The sequence below is a fragment of the Lonchura striata genome, chromosome 7, assembly GCF_050655825.1.
Source record: "Lonchura striata isolate lonStrDom1 chromosome 7, ASM5065582v1, whole genome shotgun sequence".
In the NCBI taxonomy this organism is placed as follows: domain Eukaryota; kingdom Metazoa; phylum Chordata; class Aves; order Passeriformes; family Estrildidae; genus Lonchura; species Lonchura striata.
This window is the reverse complement of record NC_140709.1, coordinates 21,051,937-21,076,266: the sequence shown is the minus strand read 5'-3', so window position 1 is coordinate 21,076,266 and position 24,330 is coordinate 21,051,937. Positions and strand designations below refer to the sequence as shown.

At 40.9% G+C, this 24,330-nt stretch overlaps 1 protein-coding gene across 8 annotated transcripts in view; it reads right to left on the bottom strand.

The window, feature by feature from the left end:
• LOC110482887 (uncharacterized) overlaps positions 1–18,172 on the bottom strand; it is a 33,422-nt gene extending 15,250 nt beyond the window's left edge. The window contains exons 1-4 of one of the 8 annotated variants that reach the window (XR_014956718.1): positions 16,829–18,172; positions 6,197–13,568; positions 5,311–5,499; positions 2,820–2,884 (exon numbers count right to left, since the gene is read on the bottom strand). The gene's annotated coding sequence lies outside the window, so the exon portion shown is untranslated. Of the gene's footprint in view, positions 1–2,819; positions 2,885–4,318; positions 4,701–4,847; positions 4,939–5,310; positions 5,827–6,196; positions 13,569–16,828 lie in introns of those variants that run through there. The other 7 variants (XR_014956717.1, XM_085585080.1, XM_085585081.1 and 4 more) reach the window with 7 other exon arrangements.
• Positions 18,173–24,330: the final 6,158 nt, after the last annotated feature.

Sequence of the window (24,330 nt, the reverse complement as noted above, 5' to 3'; positions counted from 1 at the left end):
AAAACATAGCTGTTTCAATGAGCCCCTGCTGAAACTGAAGAAAAGGGGTTTATTGAAATGCCTCCAAAAATGCACCAAAATTTCATTTTTTCCCTTGTCTGTTGAAACCCATCTTGTTCTTGCTTTTACAGTCTTTTGTTTTATTTTTTTAATTGTACCATTGTATTCAGGGTCTTTTCATTCTTCTCCGCTATTTTACGAATGGCGTGTGTGGTATTAAGAGCTGAAGGCAGAGATGAGAGGAGAAGTGTTTTGAATTGACTAATTTGCAAGCAAGAAATAAAGCTCTTGTAAGGTGGTCCCAGGGGTATCTTTGCCACGAACACTATTTGAAATGACATGTAATCTGGTACATTTCAAAGGCAAAACACTTCCTATTCTAAAGTATCTTCCTGAGCCAGGGTTGGTTTACCTGTTTCCAGAGAATAATAAACTCCACCGAGGCCAAGGAATCTCCTTCTCTCCCCTCTCAAAATTCCTGTTCTTTTTCAAAGGGACAATTGCAGCCAACAGTTTATTTCTGTCCTATCTTTTGCTGCTCTAATGGCTCAGTGCTCACTACTAATACATAGCTGAATGCACCTCTGGATTAAATGCCAAGTAACAGAACCCAGCACATCCTTGTAGAACACAATAAATAACGGTGTGGAGCTCTCGTTGTTTTTCTCAACAGTGGAAAATTTAGGTCTGGTTCTTACAGACTTTTAAAATTTTAAGCATTTCACCATATAACTTTGATCTGGCAATTTCTTAATAGAAATTGTTCCTCTTCTAGAGAAATCTGAGTTCACCTGACCTTGGAATGTTGTATTGTACTCTTTCCCAGCACAATTCAGTGTTTCTAGCCTTGCTGACACACTAAAAGTCTTACACACAAAAGTCCACATTAATTTGTTAAGGCAGAAATTTCAGAAAAAAATGTATTTATGTTTAGAATTTTGTCCATACTTTGTTGACGGCTTAGCTGGTCTTATAAACTGACACACTTAATCATCATCTGTGAACATATTCATATACTCTAAGGAATGTTTCTAGATGTGTATGATTTAAGCTTACAATATTCAAACGCTGTTATCGCATAGTTTGAAAAGATTGTTAAATGTTTTAAATGAAGAAACTGGACACAAATAAACCCCAAAGCTTTGAGAAAATAAACACTGATAAATATTACAAATAAATTCTATTAATGTCACAGCTGTTCTGTTCTAAAGCTCTTAGTTACCGAATAACAAACTCATGTGAACACTCTGAACTTAGATCACTATTTCAATAATCTGACTTTCTCCTTAAACCTCCATGAAGAGAAATGAGGGTTAAGTGTGTCTACAATAATGACCCTACATTTAAATATTTTTTAATTTATATTATATTTATTTTTAAAAATAAAAAAAACTTCAGTTACATTGATTTTAAAAATCCACATGCTTGTGCTCAAATGTACTGGCTCTACATATTATTTTTTCAATTGTGGACAATGTTAAATAAATTACATTACTTGAAGAGAGATACTGAAGGTTCCTGGATAGAACAAGCAACATAAATGGATTTGAAATGTCCAGAAAGGAGAAATTTCTGAAGGCATGAAAAGTGCGAAGTTCTCTCCTCAAATGTAAGGTAGCAGAATGTCCAGGATGACTTGTGCTGTCAGTTTGCATCACCAGTCTCAGCCCTTTGAAGGGCAGATTTTGTACTGTGAGTGACCCCAATGTGTGCTGCATTTGGATCTCTACCAAATAGAAGACATGAGAAAATATTATGCCCCACCGACAGGTCTTAGACCTTGATGTTTTTCATGAGGTTCTGTCAACTGTAATTCTTAATTTATGGGAACTTAGCCCAAATGTAAATTGGAACTAAATGTGTCCAGTGTTCACAAAAACTTCCAAAGAAGGCAGGGCTATTCCCCAGTAGTGACTGGCCCCTTTATAGATTCTGAACTATTAGATCAGTCTGGACTAAATACTATTACTAAAAATAATGAGAAAACATAACACCATGAAATAAAAGAACTTTCTGCCAGTTAAGTTAGCAATACTACTGGTCCTAGAAATTCTACCACAACCGGAGAAATAAACCAGGCCTTTCCATGACTGCTGAGTGCTGTCCCATGTTAACACACCGATGGCATTACACACCCAGCACTCAGTGTCTGAGGAAAAGTTTCAGTGCTTGGCTCAGGCAGCTGCCTGGGGAACACTTGCTGCTTTCTGAAATCAGAGGTAGCTGCTTGTTCTTCTGTGTTTGCACAAGTCATCAACCTTGCATATATACATATACATATATATGTATATATATACATATATATATATATATAACACACTATACTTGAGCAACAGATTTGCCCCTACTGAAAATTTGCTAACCCTCCTCTGAACCAACTACTTCCTAATGCCAGCATAAAGACTTCTGTTAAACCCCTTTCATTGCCTGTGTGTAATGTCACCTTCAGTGAGACATTAATTTATATTTTTTTCTTTAGATAAATTTCTAACATATCCACTTCAGTAAGCATTGAAATATTCATACAGGCAATATGTAGGGAAGCCATCAGCAGGAATCAATTGTTTCACTCTGGGATGCTTTTCAGACACAGAAGCATTTTACTAATACAGAATACCTAGCCAGAAAGCAGCACAATATCCTAGCTCAGCTGATTGATTGAAACTACATTTTTGAGGGGTTTTTTTCCCTCTGGTGACTCATGTGATGTGGTGCAATTTTAACACTATGTGTAGAACACATGCTTGTTTGAACACTTCATTATTTGGCTCAAAGTAGTACAGTATATTGTTCTGTTTAGGGAACAAGTTTAAATTTACCATTGACTCAGGAGAACTTCACAATGTATCGCTGGGTCAAGGACAGGAAGCTGCAGCAGAAATAGCTGTGGAAAAGGCATCAAAAGAAGGCCACTGGGTTATACTTCAAGTAAGTCAAAGCTCTTCATTACATCAGTGCTGCACTGCGGTGTTAAAAACTGAAGCATTTCAAAATAACATGTGCCTAGATGAAAGAGTACTAAATAGTGATTTAAAACTTCCTTTGTCTTTGCCACAAGGGAAGCACATAACTTCATCTCTGTATGTACTGAATAGCACATAAAATATGAATTGCATCTATCTTGCATGTAGGGAGTCAACTAACATATTTTCCCAAGCACGATATCTGATTTACTAATTTATTATCCATTAAAAAAAATCCTTTAGTAAATAAATGTGTAGCAAAAAGAATTGTTATGCTGTATAATCAGATGAATAGATACAAACAGGGAAGATTGCTGTCATTATGCAGTGTATTGTGCTAAACAGATGCACACATTTTTTTTCAAATATTGTGCAATATCAAACTGCTTCCTTATGTCTGGGTTTTTCTTGTATCAATAAAATGTTTGAAATTTCAAATCAATAGCTCACTGGGAGGCCTATTTTTTCCTCCCTTCTCCCCCCTCTCCCTCCTTATCTCTGAATATTTATTTTGTAGTAAAGTGGTTGGACACATTAGAGAAATTACTGAAGAAAATCAGGGAAGGAAGTCAGCGAGGCGATTGGTTTTGAGTGTGGGGAACCTGCTCCTTTCCCTAAAATACATCTCATTACAGAGTGGATTTAGGAAACCTCCCATTAAAATAACTGATAAGCCACTACCTGTAACATGATCATCATGCTGCACTGGATAAATTTGACCAGGCAAGCAAGCCACCACAGAAATAAAACTTTAAAAATGTGAGTATTAAACTTCTCATTTTAAAGCCACTTGAAACAGTGAAGTCACTAAAAGCCTTTACAGGATATGCAACAGCAAAGCAGAATTAATTTCTTAAAGATTTGTTCATGTATGTGACCACACATCTGTCACCAAAAAAGAAAAAAAAAAAAATCAAACAAGAAACTACTTTCAATTTGAAAGCGTCACACACAGTTTCTAGCTAAGTACCTGTCTGTGTGCATGGGAAATGAAGAATTTGCAGTCACTACAGGTAATTACTGTAGTACAGAACAAGAATTTATTTTGGTTTCATCTAGCTTAGTTTGGTTTATCTTGAGATGCACAACCATGTGGTTTTATGTCTCTGGAGTATCTTTTACATATTCTGAGCATGCAGCTCACTGGAATTAGGTCTTCAGCTGAGGTAAGTTAGTGAGGTTCACTACACAAATTTATATTCCTATGGGTTTGGTCGAAAATATTTGGACATACATTAGAGGGAAGCATGGCTCAGCTGCAAGGTTATCATATTTTCATCTGTCCTTTTTAATTTTTGTTTTGGAAGGCTTTTAATGAAAACAATTTTTCTTACTGAGTCTTAAAAGATACTTACAAACACAGGTGTGTATAGGTAGTAGTTGTAGGCTATGATCACAGATATGGTCAAAGAAATCTAGTATCTCTTTAGAACATAAATCTGTACTAAAGAAAGAGCATCCACCTGAATGCTAAAAACTCAGCAATTACAAAACAAAAACAAACAAAAAATCACACAAATTGCTTTTTCGGTACTATATTCTAAAGAACATCGTGAAAATTACGAGACTTTTTTTCATTTTCTCTTGAATAGAATAACCTCTTCCAGCAATAAAAAAGGGAGAAATCGCCAGCCACCCGCGCGGCGAAGGGAATGTCACCCAAAGTGCTGACGGGCGCACAAAGAAACCCGCGGCCGCAATCACGGCCGCAGCGCGGCCGGCACCAACTTCTGCCGGCGGCCGCGGCCCCGGCGGCCCGGCCGCTCCCCCCGCGCGGCGCCGCCTTCCCGCGCCCGCCCAGCTGCGCTCGGGTGCCGGGCAGGGCCGGGCTGCACCTCCCGGGCCGTCCCCCCGGGCCGGCGGCTGTGCCGGGGAGGTCGTCACCTGCTCGCAGCCGTGCGCCAGCCCGGCCCCGCGGCACCTGCCGGGCGCCCGGGGCAGCCGCCCGTGCCCGGCCCGGCCCTGCCCCGGCGCGGCCCGCGGGGCGGCCGGGCCGGGCCGGGCCGCGGCAGCGCGTTCCCGGAGCCAGAGCGCCCCCTGCCGCCCGCTGCCCCGCGGGCCGCGCCGAGGCGCGGGTGGCTCGGGGGACCCGGCCGGGGAGAGCCGCGGGGAGCGCGTCTGACCCTGGGCAGCGCTGCGGGGCTGGGACGGCGGCCCCGGTCTCCACGGGACGTTTCCCCCTCGCAGATGCTCGTGTGGACGCCGGAGTGCGGGCATACGGGACTCCCCACGCAGGGCCGCACTCCCAGCACCCGCTGCCGACGCCCAGGCACCGGCAGGGAGAGTCCGTAACCCGCCCCCGCCCCGGAGCCTCCCGCCCGGGCGCCTGTATGAGCCCGGCCATTACCAGTGCGGGAGCCAGCGCGGCTGGAGCGGTGTCAGCGAAACCGAGGCGTATCCTGCACTTTCTTCCGCAGTTTCCACCCGGAGGACGGGGATGTGACATGGGCAGGAGCCAGAGGTCACGGACCTGCGGGGCTGAGCGACTCGGCCGACAGCAACCCCGGGCGCCCGCCCGTCGAGCTGGGGTTTGTGCCTGGGGAAAAGCACAGACGGACTTGAACGGGCACGCTCCGTTAACTCGTTTAAATGGCCACAAGCACACTGCTCTTCCTGAGGAATTACACCTTAAACAGACTTGTCTGTTTAATAAACCAGCCCTGGTCCCCTGCAGCGGTGACCTCTGATCCCAATAGCAATGCAAAGATTTCTTGTAGCGCCGTGCCCGCGCTGCTGCGGCCGAGCCGTGACAATGGCCAATGGTCCAGGTGCGACAAACTATTTCAGCAAGAGAGAGGCGGAAAAGTCTCTCCCACATCTGTGGGGCATTTGGTGATTATCATGGCAGTGGCCATGCCTGGCGGGCGGAGGGCTCCTCACTGAAGCCGGCATTTGTCAGAGGGTGATGGGAGCAGGTAGCAAAAAGCTCCTTCCCAGCCCACGCGCGGCAGAGACGGGTGGTTCACAGCCCCGTGCTCACCTGAGAACACATTTGCTATCTCACCTCCTCCTCCCCCGCAGCCCTGAGCAAGGCAGGTGTAGAGAGCTCCCGGCGCCACGGGCGGGGGCTCCCTCCCCACGCAGTCCCTGGCAGGAGGGCGGCAGGAGGGCGGCCGGCCCGCGCGGCCCGGTACAGCCCGCACAGCCCGGCTCGGTCCGCACGGCCCGGCCCGCACGGCCCGGCCCGCACGGCCCGGCCCGGCCCGGCCGAGGCTCCCCCGCCGCCCCCTCACCTGCGGCGCCCCGCGCCGGCCCCGCTGCCAGGAGCTCCCGCTGCGGCAGGAGGAGAGGCATCCGAGGAGACAAGGGGAACAAAAGGACGAAATCAGAAAAAGGAATAAAAGAAGGAAATGTAGCGAGCACTAAAAACAAGAGGAGGAATTTTCCCCGTGGGGAAGAGAGAGGGAAGCGCCACTTACATGAGGTTTTCTTTCCCCCTACAATTTCTGCAGAAATTCTGACAATGCACGTGCCCGTTTTCCCTTTCCCAGCCCACACAAACCTGTTGTTGTTTTACTTTCATTATTTTACTTTATTGTATTAAAAATGCTGAATCATAAAACAGGGGTTAGTGAAAATGGTATTTATCTTCCAGAAATAAGCCCCACATTATTTTAAAGATCCCCACACTACTGCTGTTATTATTATTATTATCATCATCATGCATCTTGGCAGGTTGAAAGATATCTCAGAACAGTAAGAATTCAGCAGTAATTTAACATCCCACAGCAGTACTTTAAAAGCTTCAAATAGCATTTTGAATTTTAAGTCAGTACAAGTGTAAATAAATGGATGCACTCCCACATGTCTGTTGTTTTTAAACTTGTGGTGATACTAAAATATTTGCCTAACAGCTTTGAGTTGTAGCAGAATTTCAGCTCATATATACACATGCATGTGATATTAAATTAAACCATTTGTCATTCTTTTTCCATAAAAGACACAATTTGGCTCCCAGCAAACCATTTGAAATAGAAAAAATGATGATAATGATACTACAGCTCCATTTTATTTTATGATACTATATTGATTTTCAAATAGACAATACATGTATTTTTGTAATGGTCTAAAAGAAGATATTCTTTTTATTTTACAGTCCTTATGCTATTACTTTCATTTCAATAAAGGATGGCATCTTTCAGAGATGCTACCATAAATTGCTTCATTTAATAAGTTGCTACGCAGAATAATAATGTTACACCAGAGAGCAGCACTTCATAATTTGGAAAAAATAACATTTTTCTTTTAAAAATATTCCTGTCTCTTTATTTTTAAATTAAAATTATCTTCCCGCTGTTTTCTTTCAGAAGGATAATCTGATTATTTTAAAATTCCTCTTTTTTTTTTCTTGCAAGCATTGGAACTTGGGTGTGACATAAAGGGGCTAATTAAAATGGGGAACAAATTAGATTAATTTCCACTGATATAATAGTGATATAAAAGTCTTGTTCTCAACAAGGCTCCATAATAGAACTATTTCATTTATGCCTAAGCAGGTTCCATATTCTGTGTAGTGAGGATTGCCAGCAGTGTCTTAGTGACAAGGTTTTTATTATTTTTTTGACAGTTTGATAGGAAGTCAGTGCTTGCTTCAGGGTTTGCAGTCTCTTCAAACCTGGATTATGAAGGCTACCATAAAAATATGGATAAAATACTACTACCTCCCTGAAGTGCCATACGTTATGGCCTGCACCCCAATGTGGATATTGCTTTTGTAATACTTGCAGACAACATGCTCCATATGCCATTAGAGCTGCAATTCAAATACTCAGTCACTAAGGAGTGACTGCAGAAGGAGTCTCCCAAGCTGTGGAAGACAAGGTCAGTCAAAACACAGAGCAGGCTTCAAATTTGTCACGAGTTTTATGCCTATGTCTATGGGTTTATCTGGGGTTTTCTTCCCCCTACAGACACCGATTTCAATAGAATTAGATATTTTAATACCTGTTTTTTTGCACGGAATAAATCTGAAATTTACAGTGAGGGATCTCTAGTATACGTGAGACATAAATACATGCATTATTTTGCACCACAAAAAAAAAAGATCTTGCTGGAATGTTACAATATATTAATAGCATTGTGCCATTTAGGATCCTTTGTCAGGTTGCAATATGTCCTTATTTCCAAACTATAAGGCAGAATTTGCTTTTCTTCCTAACAGCATGGATGTGCACAGGTTTTCCTCTTCTTCTCCATTTCACAGGGTAAATCCTCCATATCCTTCACACTATGACATGAAGGCACAGAAATGCTTTCATCGCATAAACTTAAGATACACAAAGTTTATAATTTCCTTTACATTTATGCGGTTTTTATAATTTCCTTTACATGTATGTAATTGTAGGTACAAAAGACAGTTGCCTCATGCAACATGGTATCTCTTGAGGATGAAGTCAGAGCTAGACAATGTAAAGAAAAAAATCTTTCAGAGGAAAGGAAAATCAGATATTGTACTCAAATACCAGCAGAATGATACTCACACAAACTGATTTGTTTTCCAGAATATGAAAGACTGGATCTGCTCATAGATAAGGTAAGGAATTCTCTCCAAGAACTTAACTTAGGTCTGAAGATGTAAGATTTGTTTTACTAATCTTAGGGGATGCATGGCTTTAAATAGCATCAGTGTAAATGCCAGTAACAGTGTAAGTGATACTTGGGGAAATTATTTCTCATTTCATTTATTTTTAAACTGGGCTTTCATAAGCTGCCTACTCCAAACACGTAACTCATCTCCATATATCAAATTGTTTTAATTTGTGTAGAAAAAAATATCATTAAATAGCTCAGGATACTGAAATCCTCTCTCTGCATACTAGGAAGCAAAATGCAAAACCTCCTATTATGGTCTGATTCCCATTTCAGTGCAGACATGGAAGTAAGGTTGGTACATTCTTCTCTTCTGCCATTGCAGAAATTTGTCTCTTCTGTTATAACTGCAAAGAGATCTGGTTGCTAGTTATGGTATATGTTCACTGGTGTTTTAGGCTATCTATAGGAGAGAAAGGAGGCAGCTGTTGGATGCCTCAAGAGACCTTCTGATGCAAAAAATTAACACTGTTTTGTATAGATCCCTGCTGGAAAAGGCACATGGTTCAGATTGTGTTAAATGATCAACATCTTCAAAGCCATCAGGATGCAGCATTTGACTGTCATTAGGAGATGGCTGTTAACTGCAGGTGAAGGTGCAGCATCAGCAGCACCCAAGTCCTGGCCTCACTGTGCATCTGGTGAGTGCAGTGAAGTGAGGTGAAAAGGACGTAGGTAACTCATCACACATCTTCAGCAATTTTTGGTAATACTATGTCTCTCAGCACCAACAAAGTGCCGAAGAGCAACATGTAATGTTCTTCATCATAGAAGGCCAAATTTTCATAATATCTAGCAATCTCAAACAGCAATGTACCTGCTGCACTAACATGTAATATATGTTCAATCACATAACTGGGCAACCAATAGCTTCTTAGGCATTGCTAGCAAATTACACAGACAATTGTGGTAAGTCCATGCAGAGCTGTAGTTAATGCATAGCACTCCAAAAGTAGGTACTGAAAGTCTAATTCATAGAGCTAGTTTTTTTAGAGACGTCCTTTTTTGCCACCTAAAATTACCTTCTTTTTGATCTTTAATTCCGAGTAACAAAACATGGGCACTCAAATAGCCATTAGTGCAAGCAAGCCAGCAGAATGGTAGCTTGATTGCATGTTCAATTTTCTGTGGGATATCAGAAAGCAAGTTAGTAATTTGGCCCTTTATCATTTTCTCTCTGTACATATGCGTAGGTGGGTGCTTCCACGTGTATGTATATGAATTACTATATCATATAATTACTTAATGCAATTAGAGTGAACACCCAGAACCTACACTCTTGTTTTTCTGACTGTTTCCCCTTTTTAAAAAATAAATTACTCACCCCAGTGGCAAGAGCCAAAATATTCTTTACACTTGACAATTTAGCTACCTTATGTGTTTTTCCTGGGGAAAAAAAAAAGCCCTCTATCATTTATCATGTCATCTTATCACAGTCTCTTTGTGGGACGCAAATAGCACACTAATGTTTTCTTTTGTTAGAGTGAGTTGGCAATCTCCTCAGAGATGGAGCAACTACAGACAGCTCTTTTTTTTTATAATCTTCCTGACACTTGGATGAGACTGGCTTATCCATCAACATACAGTTGCTCTGTGGTAAGTCAAATGCCAACAGTCATTCAGCATGAATGGCACTTCATGTCCATTATAAAAAAATATAATTGAAATGCAATAATTTTTTTGGCAAATATCTTACCTTCTTGTGTAACTCAGAATAGGTTTTTATCATAAACTGATATTACCAGTGTTATGAAAAGCAGAAAGAGCCTTGCATTTACCTTGCCAATTACTGCAGACTTTGAAAGATTTCTCTAAAATTTGCATTCCCCACTTCCTTGCTTGATTGCTTTTTCTCAGGTTGTGTGCACTGATCAAATATATTTGACAAATGCTTTAGCACTCAGTATCTGCTATGCAGAAGACGAAGCTTAGTTTCTAGTGGTTTTTGGGATCAGAATTTTTAACAATAAAAGGGCGCTGTTCTGAGCTCAAGGGTGAAATGATCACCAGATGAAGGAGCAATTAACAAGGTAGCGTCTGTTAAGAACAGAGAAAAGTTTCAGAGCAAGTAGTGGGACCGTGATGTTTCTGTTCATCTTAATTTAACACCTTAGGAAGTGTCCATCTATCTACTCTCTATGAGTGTTTTATAATACCAAAAATGAAACTGAAAACAAAAAGTGAAAGCCATCCAAGGCTGGCAGATATTTACTTGCTTACATATATTCAATTCTCCACAGGTAGCCTCCTGAGCGAGGCGAAGAGCCACCGGCTGATGGAGCTAACCAGGACTCCAGAGCTGACCAAAGGACAGGAAAGCTCTGCCAAGCTCAAAGACGGGTAGCGCTAGAAGGCAAAGCAAGCCCGCACTTCTGAGATCAGTTCAGACTTCTGAGAGATCAAAAGTGGAAGAAGAAATCTTGTTCAGCAGAGGAGACATTGAGAAAAGCACCAGAGGTACATTGTGGTGGAGATCAATCAGAGCTTTACGGAATTAAATGCTCTTTTAGCTTTGCTTGATGGAAAACTAAACCACCATAGAGATACTGTGATGTCTGTGATAAATATATGTCCTGAAGACAGAAAGCGTTGCCTAGGGGATATAACACAGTAATGCTAAATTACAAGCTGTTTTCCTGAAGGACAACACAGCTGCTTTCTTTAAAAAAATATATGGGGGATTCAAGCTGGACCTTATATTCATGTTTGGACAAAAGAGGGTAAAAGTACCCACTGATTATATAAAAGCTATCTTGCAGAACTAGTAGGATTTAAGGTGACAGATTATCTTTTACCATCAGGTGCAAAATGCAGTGAGTCACCAGGGAGCAAAATCATTTCTGTGAAGCAGTGTTATGCAGCTGGGCTCCAAGACAGCCTCCCTGCTGGAACACAGCATGTGCGGGGAGGGACTGCAGAGCAGGTGAAAGACATACCAGAGAGGTTACACACAGACAGGACTGGTGGAGTGGTCAGCTGAGCCTGGCTGTCAGTGCCTTGGGTTTGGGGAGGTGAAAGAAAAACCAACAGAGACTGAAAGCAAACCTTGAATCACTGTCATGTCTAAAACCCCATAGTAATTGTCAGTAGCAGGAGCTGTAAGCTTCCTCCAGAGGAGGACATCCTCCCTGTCGTGCATGCTGCAAAGCATGCAGAGGCCTTAGTCGTCATGATAGTTTTATCCTCCTGTTTCAAACCCCTCTGTCTCTTAAATATACCTGACATGCCACCATCTGAGATATTTGAAAAAACTCTTTTGATTTCTAAGCAGCTGACATTTTAAAGTAAGGTGGGACAGAGTGAGGAGGTAAAGGGAAAAATCAGAATACGTGCACAGTTTAAGCATGTTTGGCTCAGCAAACATGTCAGAAACAGCAGACACAAGTGATAAAATGACAGATCGTCAGATCACCTAGCAATCTCAGATCTTCAGTGTATCTTCAGGATCATTTTCTGTGTCTTTGAAATGAACACGAATTCTGTTAATGCTTCCCTTTATAAGCTGGCCCTGTATGTCACCTATTTCATATTTCTGTGGAGGTGTCACCTCTTGCCTCTAAGCCAGCAGTCTCCCATCTCTGGCTTAGATACACTCAAGTATCCCCAGGGCAGATGTGTCTAGTATTTCTTAACAGCAGCATTTTAGGAAACAAGAAGCAATACCACAGACTGCTGAAAAACCCCTCAGCTAGAAAGGGGGTGATGCCAGAGATCTTAAATGGGGTAAAAAGAAAAGAAACAAGCTTCTGCTTTCTTTTTCAGGCCGCAGGAATTCAACAGATAGGGAAACAGAGTGTGGAGGAAAGATTGGAAACTAGTGTCACAGGTCACCCAGCTTTCTGGAAATCTGCAAAAGACCAACAGTGGGACACTTTATAAGAGGCAAAAATTGTTTAACACAGGCAACAGCTGGAGCAGGCTGAGGTAAGAGCAGCAGTGAATGAGGATTTGAAAAGAGACATCACATGTAGAGGGGATGACGTGAAGGGGCATATAAGGAGCAGAGGATGGTGGGGAGGGAGGGCAGGAAGGCACAAAATACAGGAGCTGCCAGAAGAGGGGATGTTCATTCCTTCTTTGGAAGATATTCTTGATACACAGATACAGGCTTAGAAACTATTCCATGAAAAATCAGGGTTATGGCACTGACTCCCTCACAGGCTAGAAAAATACAGGCTTGAAAGGAAAAGGCCTTCAGGGTAGGAGGGTTTGTTATTTAGGGTTTTAAACTGACAGAATCTGCTGCTGACTTGTAAGGTGGGGAGGTATTAACTCCTGAGAAGGAGGAACAAAAGGTAAGGATTGCAATCCTGTGAGAAAAGACAAGAAGCATTGCAAGTAGAGGTGGGCTGGTCCAGAGGGGGGGGTTAAGGATATTCATCGAGTGCTTTGAGATGAAACATGCTGTGTGTTCGCAAAGGTGTCTGTCAGTCAAGTGGGGGAGCAACATTATGACAACCTCTCTTCCAGGAGCAGCAAAGACCAAGATTTTATTCCCTGCAAAGCCAGCCAAGAAATTACTGAAATGGCTGTTTTAACAGTCAAAGCTAGCAGGGAGAGAACAAAAGAACTCCAGATGCACGTACACACATATCCATCTATCTATCCATGTTCTCCTTTGGCCTCCCTTGAGCCAACTTCCACTTAAAGGAAGTCTCTTACATTGGTGAGAAAATAGGCAGCAAATTATTTTGCTGCTGTAAAACAAAACTATCTTCATTTCAGGGAGGGGTGTAAAATGGGTGTAGTTTGCATGAAAATTTCTGAGTCTAAAGCACATGGAATGGCAGAAAAGAGGTTAGATTTCTTTTGAAGGAGCCACTCTTGTTCCACGAATAACAGCTTGCTGTCTTACTGGCTTACCTCTCAAAGAATGGCTGTTGCCGTGGCTCCATGAGACAGACAGGCTCAGGTCCCAGAGGGGCTGTTCTGAAAGCCCACAAACACACAATATTGCTGCACTTGCTGTTTTTCCCTTGTCAGTATTTAATTAACAAATACAAACGCAGAACTGTGCTGAAATTAAAAAAAAAAAATAGTTCAGTTTGGAAAAAACTTTTAATATGAGGAAGTTGCTTGTTAAACAGAGAGAAATTTGTTGTTCAGCTGCACTCAAAACACAAGAAAAGGGAAAAAAACATTAATGTGTGCCAGGGCAAAAGAACCACTGTCTTGGCAAGAAACGGAAACATTTGCAAGCTTCTGAGTTAGTATTTGAACAATGGGGAAGAAAATGAACTAGAAAAACTGACTGATGGGCTGCTGAGAAGAATCTTCCTCCCCATGCTGCACATACTGATTTTAGTGTTTTCTTATATCCAGATAAGATAGACTGATGGTACAACAAATAATACAAATAATATACAAAAACTGTGGTATCAAGAACAGAATTTATAGTGGCGTGCACTTTTTGAATTCAATGGCAATCAAATGAGCAACAAAAGTATAATCAAAGTACCACTGTTCCTTTCAGAAGATCCTGAAAACTCTGTAAGCTTTCTCACACAGTTGCTATCCCAGTATAGGCTGATACAAAATAAAAGCCAAAACACCAAAACCAAACCAAGCCCTGAATTCTTGGTTGAAGATCAAGGTGAGAAGAAACCTTAAGTCTGGCTGTCAAACATCTGAAGAAACAGGTTTTCTAGTGTTTGCTTTGGTCATTTTCCTATGGTGGATAACTTCAATAAATTACCCTTAATCCTTCATCAGAAGTTTGTCCTTCTTCAGTTTTATCCCAAGTTCCTAGTCAGCAACTTCTCAAACTGACCTTCACATTTTGGAGTTATCTTTATGTACTGCAGGTGAAGGCAAGAATTCCCTGTTGCCAAGCTATTCATTAGTATTTCCTTTTAATCCTTTTCCTATACAAAACAAATTTCTAAATATTGCCTGCATCAAAGTAAATACTTTTAAATATACATTCTTAACTTGGGGCTGGTGAGAGGTAGGGCTGCAACTGTTTGCAGTCCAGGAGCTTTACTGGCTCCTTCTTAGCATGAAGGTGACAGGTCAGAGCGTTTGTGCACACAAAGTGCATCCAGGTCTTTCCCAGCACCTGTGATTCCTGACCTTCTACAACCAGTTTGCTTCTAAACACTTTGAAAGCAACAGCACCCTATTCAAACCCTCAGTGTTCCTGCGTTTGCTAAGCAGTACATTCTATTAGTGAACGCTGTCACTGCAGGTTAAAATTTTCAGACGCAGGTGATACAATGCACTGAGAAGCATTGGCTAGGGGAAGAAAGCCTGTCATACATAGCAGGACTACTGATAATGTGCAGTGCATTACACTACAGCAAAAATGACTAACATCAAAGCTAAACAGGAATGATTTGTATGGTTGAGACAAGTAGAATAAAATACGTATTTTAAATAAATCAGTTTTTAGGAACACCAGGCACAGGTTAATCCTTTATAAATATGTTCACAGAGTACATTAGACACCAGCCCGCCTACACAAAATGAATGCAGCACACACTCTGATGTATTACAGAGGCAGGATAAATGAGGGAACTCTTCTGTGTTTGATCTGGTTCTGCTCTGTAATTCAGAGATACTGGAGATGGGTGGTGAGTTTCTCATTGATCCCAAAAGAACCAATAATGTTGAATCCTGTGAAATGTAAGCTTTGTAGAGGATTGGAGGCTATGTACGAAGGACATTGTAGCTTTAGGGGCATATTCTCTTCTCTAGAATGTGTGTAACTGGCATTTAGAGTCATACATATCCCAGGGAAACTAGACCCTGTAGCTTAGCAATACTTAAAATGCATACCTAGCTCCACAGGCAATTATATCACTCTCATGGCTACATCTGCATCCAGTTATCAAAAGATAGATTTCCAGTGGATAATAAATGAACCTGCAAATGAATATCTTCAGAATTTTGAAACAATGCTAAATTTGCCACACATCAGCATTTAAAAATGCAGCAGAACAAAGTCAGAACATCAATCCAAGTCTAAGATGTTTAGATAGAAAACACAGAGCTAGCACATAGATACGGAAATAATCAATTCCATTTCCCCACACACCCCCATTCTTTCCAGCTTTTTAAAACCACTTACTCCAGTCCTTGCTTCTGTGAACTGTATTTTGCATGTGGTGGAGGTGTTAATCTACAGTTACTGCACAACAGGGTTGTGAATTTTAGCTAATGAAAGCTTTTAAAGGCACAATGAAATGTTCAGATGAAAGGCAACAAAGAAGTGTAAAATATTCTTGCAGCCTAGCCTAAGTTTTACTGAGGGCATTCTTATGCAGGATGGACACAGCATAAATATGTATTACAGATGATAAACTCCCTATAAAGACTAACTCCCACCCCTGAAGCTGCCAGAGGCAAGGGATGGCAGCCTTCTAAGACTTAATAAAGTCTCACAATGTTTTCATCCTGTTCCTACCCCCAGGAGCTGGAAGAGAACCCCTGTATTCATCTGAATCCTTAACAAACAGCATGTCCATCCCAGCGTATTGCTGGCACAATTAGATCACAGGGAGTGCAGACTGGGATGGTTCAGTGAACAATTTAAGGCAGAGGCAAATACAGGAAGGACAGCAAATGCTGTAGTCCTTGTTACAGCAGTTTGGCATACAGTAAATTTATAGTGTATATCTGTATGCTATCTATGGGAGAGTTAAGCAAAGGGGCAGAAATCTGCTTGTCATTTTCCGTGATAATTTTTGCTAAAATCCAAGTAATTGTGCATGATAACAAAAAGGAACAATTAACACAGTCTGTATTTTGCAAAGGTGAGAAAGGGATAGCTGTCAAGAGGATGTGGATGAAATCACCAGCAACTCGTTTGGAAAAGAACTAGCACCAAAATAAATGTACAACAGCTTACCAGGCAGAGAGGACAGGATCTGATGTTCTGAAAGATGGTTTGATCTGTTACGATGGGAATGAAGTCTTCAGTTTGAAAAATATTATGCTTCCTAGGTCTGCAAAAGCTAACATTGTTCTAAAGACTGCACCTCTCTGATCAGCTGCTGTTTCACTGATCATAGTCTCAGTGATCCGTAGCCCCCTTCTTTTTCTGCCTCTGTTCAGATAAAAGACTGCAGCTTAATTTCAGTTATTATTTGCATGTTTTTCTTAACAGTTTACTCTCAGCAGCTTCGGATTTAGCCTTATACGTCCTGTTGTTTGGGAAAAGGCTAGAAAGATAATTTTTAGATCAGTACCTAACATTTTCAAAGTAATAGCAGGCACCTCATGCATGCATCTCATGTTCCACCCTTTTGGTAAATGTATTCTAACACGCTACTTACCTGCTTTAAAAGGACTGGCATGTTGAACCAGCTGGCCTTTTTCCAGCGCTATAGCTTTTCATGTTGTATTCTGCTCCTCCAATTTCTGTATTTTCCCTGCATTTAGCAAGACAAAATGCAGAAGTTTAAAGGCACGTAATGTTTATGTGACAAAATCTTGCTGCTAACTACAGTATTACTGACAGATTAGTTTAATGCAATAGCATAATGTAATTTAATTATAGTAATAGTGCACAGCTACAATCTTACTACTTATGTCAGATTGTGAGACATTCTCTTTTAAAAGCTTCATCATTATTATTTAGTTTTTGATTTAGTTCCACAGTGTCCCCCCTTCCTCCACATAAAGTAAATTAATTTCATAGGTGTAGAACAAGAAATATTAGGTAAATTGCTCTCATTTTGCCCTAAGAATTCACAATACTAACTGAAAACTTATTTTGCATCATTAGAAAATAGTCAGACACCCTATAATGAAAGCTTGTAGCCTTCTGTGCAGTATGTCCTCAGACCTGCATTCTGCAGTTAAAAAAAATGAAACATCAAAAAACAACACAGGAAAAAAAAAAAAAAAGACCAAACAGGAGCATTCCACCACATCTACCTTTTGTATTTACCCAAGAGCTTTTACTGGAGATTGATCCAAAATCCTGTGTTAGCCATTAACTATTTCTACATTCATGTAAACTATTGTAGTTCAGGATTTTTCAGCCCACAGCTTCCACTGATTTCAGCTGTGGCTGATAGCAATTCTCAAAATCCAACCCACAATAATTCCTATTTCTAAAGTGTTTTCTATCTGATGACCACAGAATTTTCTATCAGTGTTAATTTAGCCTCCAGAAAGGCAGAAAAAATATATCTTCAGCCAGCACAGCTGTATGCAAAGTGAACATCTGTCCATTGCCAAATTCAGTTTAGCCAATAATAAAAAAAAACCACTTTATTTTCTTTTCCAGACTGGATCAGACTGCAAGGGAAAGCCTGGAGAGGATTTCTATGCTTTAAAAAGAGAAACAGGGGAAGACTGGATTTGCTAAGGTCACCGAGGAAATGCGTGGCAACGCTAGGAAAATAACTCAGCACTCGAGCAGCAGAGATACCATCTTCACAGCCAAAAACAGATGGTTTTTCTCTGCAGTGTGACATAACAGCATAAACAGAGTTAGTCTGTGGATTTAGTGACAATGAAGTTAAATAAGGTTAATTTCTGAGTGGCTGAGAGATGTTGTCTAATTGCATCATGGCAAAAGCTCTTCTTGCCTTATGTCAATAACAAGAAGCCAGGTAATGTGAATCAGCCAAACCATTGCAAATCACTGCTTTTTAGAGAGGGGGAAAAAGTCTTGAAAGTATACAAAAATAATCCTGCTGTATGCTGACAGGTTGCTGTTCATTTCCAAGCTTGCCCAAGGCTTTGTATATATTTTCAGTGTATACAATCTTTTAGGTGTGAGGCTAAAGCTACAAAGGGTCTTGGGCTTAGTACTGTAATGCTTGACTCTTAGGGGCTCTTTCAGCTTAAGAAACCCCTACCTCCACACACAAAAAAAAAAAAAAAAAAAAAAAAAAAAAAAAAAAAAGCCAGCATCTCTGCATCTCTATGTCCAAGGAACCTGCATTTCTGCTTCTTTCAAGGGTTTTGGAAGATGACTACAGGGTGAGTGGACACACTTCTCTCCCATTTTGACTTCACAATGTGTAAGGGTGTGTGGAAGTATCCATGCCTAGTGGCTCCTTTTAGTACAACACACCAACATAAGGAGTAAATAAGTCATGCTAGATTTCCCCAGTCCTTTTAAAGCCTCAACAATGTCTTTAAGAGCAGTTCTGTGCCATGAGAGAGAAAAATGCATGGCCGTTTTCCATTTGATTTTGGGTAGATGTTTCAACCAGAATAAATCTTTCGAAGCAAAAGATTTTTAAAAAATCTTTTATAAAAGATTTTTGCTAAAAAATTTGCTAAAAGCTAGCCAATTTAATTGGGCTTTACGATACCAAAGACGACCTGTCACATTTACAGCACCTTTAAAAGCTACAGATAGAAATATAATTATATGCCAGTTCATTTTTGCATTCATTTTGGCATGCAGCAGAACCCCTTTCTCTAGCCAGTCTCTGCTATTGCAGCAACACCCTGTGCTTAGCAGCAACCTGGACTTTGATAGAAGTGGCACCATTTTTACACCTTTATGCCCTGGTGTTATTTATACTGTGTACCATTTGCTACCAAAAGCCTCTGCATTTCTTAAAGCTTTGTCTCAGAAGAAAGAAATCCGGGTCAAACTCCCCTGCCTGAAAGCAAGCTGGTGGGGGATTTAAACCTTTGTCTTAGCTCCACATCTTAGGTGACTCTTCTGAAGATTTAAGGACACTATGAAAACATTGTCCTCGTTGCTGTGTTTTGCATGGAACTTTATAACAACTGAAAAGCAAGAAGCTGTTCCCAGCCAGTAAATTAGGTCACTTCAGCTGCGTTTGTAGCAAGATGTAGGAAAGTCAGTTCCTCCCATTGATAACATTGTTCCCTTGCCTATAGGTGTTGGTTTGGAAACAAACATAGAGCTACAATTTAAAGTGAAACTCATTATTCGTCTCTCAGCTATTTTTTCCCCTCTTATTTTGTTTCTAGTTTAACCATTCCAGTGCAGTGAACAACTTCTGCGCTGCTGTGAGCTTGACTCCTAGCCTCAAGATCTCACCCTCCCCAGTGTTGTCTGGATATCAATTCTTTCAACCCCCAGTCCTTCCTCACAGGTAGGAAGCACATCACAACTCATTAGTAATTTACTGCTACAGTAATTTTTATAATTACTGCCAGGAGGCCTCATTAAATTTGATCTAATGAATAAATATTGTATTTTTCAACGTGATTACCAGAACAGCTTAAGCTGTGTGCCATAAACAATTATTTTCCTCAATATGCAGTATGTCAGTGAGTATTGATTTTTATTTTGTAAAGAATTTACTGTATTTCTATCCATGGCTATTAAGTAATAAATAGCCAATCCTCTGAAGCCTCAATTGCCATAGAGCAGATGGCAAAACAGAATTTGGGGTATCTTTTGAAAAAAGTAAAAGAATGCACGTTAGTGAAGATAAAGGGTTTGTCTGGAGGTTAAGAAGGAGTGCCCCAATGTGAATGTCTCTCTTAGCCCTCAAGAAAGCAGCCTGCTCTAGTCTGGAGTCTCTGATGTATAAGGCTGTGATATAAAAAAAAAAATAATAAATTAGGATTTATTATTAGGATACAACAAAGCACTTTATCTCAGAGAACTAGCACATGAACAAACATAGATGCTTTATGTTTCATTTGCTTTTAGAGCAACTGCTCAGATGGAACATTCTTCTAACAGGTTCAAGAAAAATGAAGAAATATACAGTATGCTGAACATGAACCTATAGTTCAAACCGAGGCCGTAAATTATATTTACTTTCCAGCATAATTTATTCCTTTTTCTCAGCAATTGCAGACTTTAGAACATGAAACTGTAACCAAGCAATGAACTGCAACAAAAGGCATGCATCAGAGGAGCTCAGGACCAGGAGGAAACCCTCTGCATTTTTGTCGTGTAAGAATGTCTTCTGCACCTCCAGCTATACTGTACCATATTAGATAAATCTAATTCCCTAGCTAAAGCACTACTTAAATAATTTTAAAGCAAATTTATCTACCTCAATAAATAGCACTGCTGGTCTGTGCTATGAGATTTTCTTTTAAAACAAGACGTTCATTTAGGGCAAAAGGGTTGTGAGTAAACCTAGGGTCACTAAGGGCAATTCATATACCTGAAAGGATTTTCTCCTATTTAATGGGCATTTCTGAATTGCATTTTCTCCCTTGACTATTTAGTTTAAGAAAACCTGGAAAGTCTGGATATTGTTAGCTCAGTCTCCCACACTCGATCTCCACACTGGGACATGGCCTCCAGTGGATTTCCCTGGGCTGAGCAAAGTGCAGTTACCAAGCTGGAACCATGCGTCTCCAGAACAGTCTCTCTGGCTCTCACCAGCACGCAGACATTACCTCCAAGTAAACCACAGGCAATTCATTCTACACAGGGCCTCAGGACTTAGATCCACCTTAGCTGCTGCTTTGTTTAACAATATTTCTACTTCAGGACACTTAGCATTTGCTCTCACAAGGCTCCTTACACCCAGGTTCCTCTTGTGACAGATGTAAAGGAACCTCATTCTCACCAACAATGGTTGTGGGTCCCAATATGTAAAAAGTATAATGTGGTATCTGTCCAGTGAAAAATAGAAGCTACCTTTCAGCAGTCAGGCTTAATTAGCAAGTTAGTTAAGCCTGACATCAGCCAAACTGTTCATCTCATTCATCACTTTTCTTCAGAACTGGAAAGAAAAATAGAAATCAAAAGCTAGACATAAGGTTCTAGAAACTGGAAACAGATGGGAATAAACCAATGGTACGTAAGAGACTACAATATACTCTCAACTCCTGTGCACAGATATAATGTAAAACATACTTACTAGTGAGTATGTGTCATGGTTTGACACTGGCACAATGCCAGTGCCCCCATGAAAATGCAATCTCTCAATTGAATTGCAGTGAAATGCAATCAAGAACAGAGCAAAGCAGGCCCAAGCTTAATAACAAGAAAAAAACTTTATTAAGCTACTACTACTATACTACTATAAAAGGAAAAAGGAAGAAAAAAAAAAACCACACACAAAATTCAAAACGAAAACCTTCCAAAGAATTCCTCTTCCCACCACCCAACTCCAACAAACCACAGCAAGACAATCTGGACCCCAGTCAGGTTTCCACCCTCCAGACAATCGATACTCAGTCCATCGAGGGAGAGAGGAGTCCCTCCCGTGCCACAGACCCCCCAAGAAACATAGCTGCCACATTCTGTGCTTCCATGTCACGCATGGCACCACCTGGAAAAAGTTTGCCGTGGTGACCCTTCTCCTTTCCATGCACAGTGCTCTCACCACCAATGCATGGATGGACAGACTGCTTTTAGGACTTTTCCTTTCAAGGATGCTCTGCCAAGAGGGGAAAAAACAACAGTTCAGTTTCTCATTTTTGAGACCACAGTCCCCCCCATTTCCCCTGGGGCCGAGGGTCCAAGAACAGAGATCTTCTTTTCTTCTTCCCTGAAGACAGGGGCACCACCACAAACCCCCTAACTTTTCTCTGTTCGCTCCACTTCTGTCTTTTCCCAGCTGAAGCAGGTCTCTTTGGCTCATCAGCATCCTCCTAAAACACAGTCTCTCTTGGAGGAGATCAGTTCAGTCTGTGGCTACCAAGAAAAAGTCCAGCCAAAAGCCACTCCATCTCCTCCCACCTAGAATTTCTCCTTCTAACATCCCAGGGTCCAAGTTGTCTCTCTTCCTCTCTTTCAAACTGGGGAGGAGAAAAATTTCACAAAGCTTTCATTTCTCAAGGAAGGGTTAAAAGTCCTGACTCCCAGGATGGCTCGATGCCCAGGCTCCAGCTCCCACAGGCAGCTGGGCACCTTGTGGCCCCCCACTCTTCTCCTTCCCCACGGTGAACTGCTGATAAAAACTGCTGTTGTCTCTTTCTCTCCCTCTCTCTTGACTCTGGGGGGGGAAAAAAGACATCCCAGATTTCTCCACCCTTCCACCTGCAGGGGGTTCCAGTCCCTCCACCCTTGGGCCCACCTCAGTCAGGCCATGGCCCTTCCCCTCCCCACCCAGCCACGGCCGGGCAGGGGAGAGTCCTGCACTGCACGCTGACTGGAACCAGAGAGAGCGAGTTCTCCTGGGAATTCTGCTTTTAACCCCTCTGTGTTCTCAGAGGCGTGTCCACCTTCAATTGGTCAATATCCATATTGACCTCTTCCTTCCAAGAAAATTCTTTTTCCGTGTCAAACCACGACAGTATGTCAAAGAAATAGTGCATAATATACTTACTACTAAGTATGTCAAAGAAATAAACTAATTCTGTTTGCAAGGAGAAAGGGTGTGTGTCTTCAGCCTGTGCTTAGTAGGTAAACAGAAAAAAAAAAGCATTCTTCCCTGCTGTAAGTCTGCATGTCTTGATGAAAATTAATTGTACTCACATTAAGAACATTCAAGTGTTAATTTTTTTCCAAAGCAGGCTTTAGCTATGTTAGTGAATGGAGTTCTGGTCTTGCAACTACAGGAAAAGTGACTTGTTTGAGATCAAACCAGCAGGTTTTGACAGAACACTGTATCTGTATTCTGTAATGGGCACATAGATATCATATACACAAGTATATTTTTATTTACTGGAGGTGCTTTTCAGAGCTTTGTAATACCAGTTCTGTTTTCTAGCCACACCAACCATTTAAAAACTAGAAGTTACTTCTCCCAGAAAAAAAACAGGATTACATCAAAGCATTTCAGTTCCTCACAACAAAACTCTGTGCTTGGTTTCCAATACTAAAATTGTAACATCACAACTTTTTCATAAGAATTAAATAGAAAGAGAAATAAAGGGGGAAGAAAAAGCTTTAGAGTGTTAACTCTCCACGGCAGGAGGAAGCCAGCATGGGCATTGAGCTCAGCACACTCATTCCCTTCTCCCTGCTGAAAGGGACACAAAAAGAACTCTGGCTAAGCAGTTATTTTTCTGCTAATGTGAAAGTTTTCTTTTAAAGAGGAAGCAGATTGAACAGAGCACGAGAAAAGAATTTGACTCTGGCTTATTTCCAAAGGATTTTTTTTTCCTGATGATTCACTGTTATCACTTGTATTCACATTACAACTAGCCTCAAAAAGAATTAAAGAAATACCCAAAACCAACCCCCCAACACACCCAACAGCAACAAAAAAAAAAAAAAAAAAAAAAAAGCACAAAAGCACTTCGAAATAGAGTCTTTCCTACTGCTAAATTCTGCTAATAAGTTATATAAGAAAAGAATAATGTAAGATAAGAGTGCCTGTGTTCATTGACATTTGAGTAGGAACATTGCTAAGCCTCTATATCTGGAACTTTAGGGCACATCTAAAAATGGTGAACTTCCAAGTGTTAAACAAAACGGTGGACACTGAACTTATTTTACTTCAGCTAGATAATGAAGCAGAAACCATCTAAATTTTTCTCAAGTCCAAAATGTTTAAATATTCATTATAGTCTTTCCAGTCTTTCTTTACTATCAAACAGGAGTTTGTTTGGATATCCAGAGAGGCGATATAAGTGCTAATTCTCTGAAAACATGAACAATAACAATTACTATTTGTGGGAGATCTCTCACCCTCAGTCCTAGTGTCAGTCAGTTGTGAAGCTTATATGGCAATGCACAAACAAACCATTTGAACATGGATATTCAAGCTAAAAAGAGGTAAGGGAAGGCCAAAAGGAGTTCTGGATGTGTATATGACTAAAAGAGAATGAGGATGGTTGCCTTAGGTTTCTGTTACTTACACCTCCTGACACAACCTAGCACATAATTTTGTTCTCTGTGCCCACAGTTACATTTAGATACAGGAAAGGATATAAAGCTAGTTTGAGTCCAAACACAAATCTGTAATTTCAGTAATAT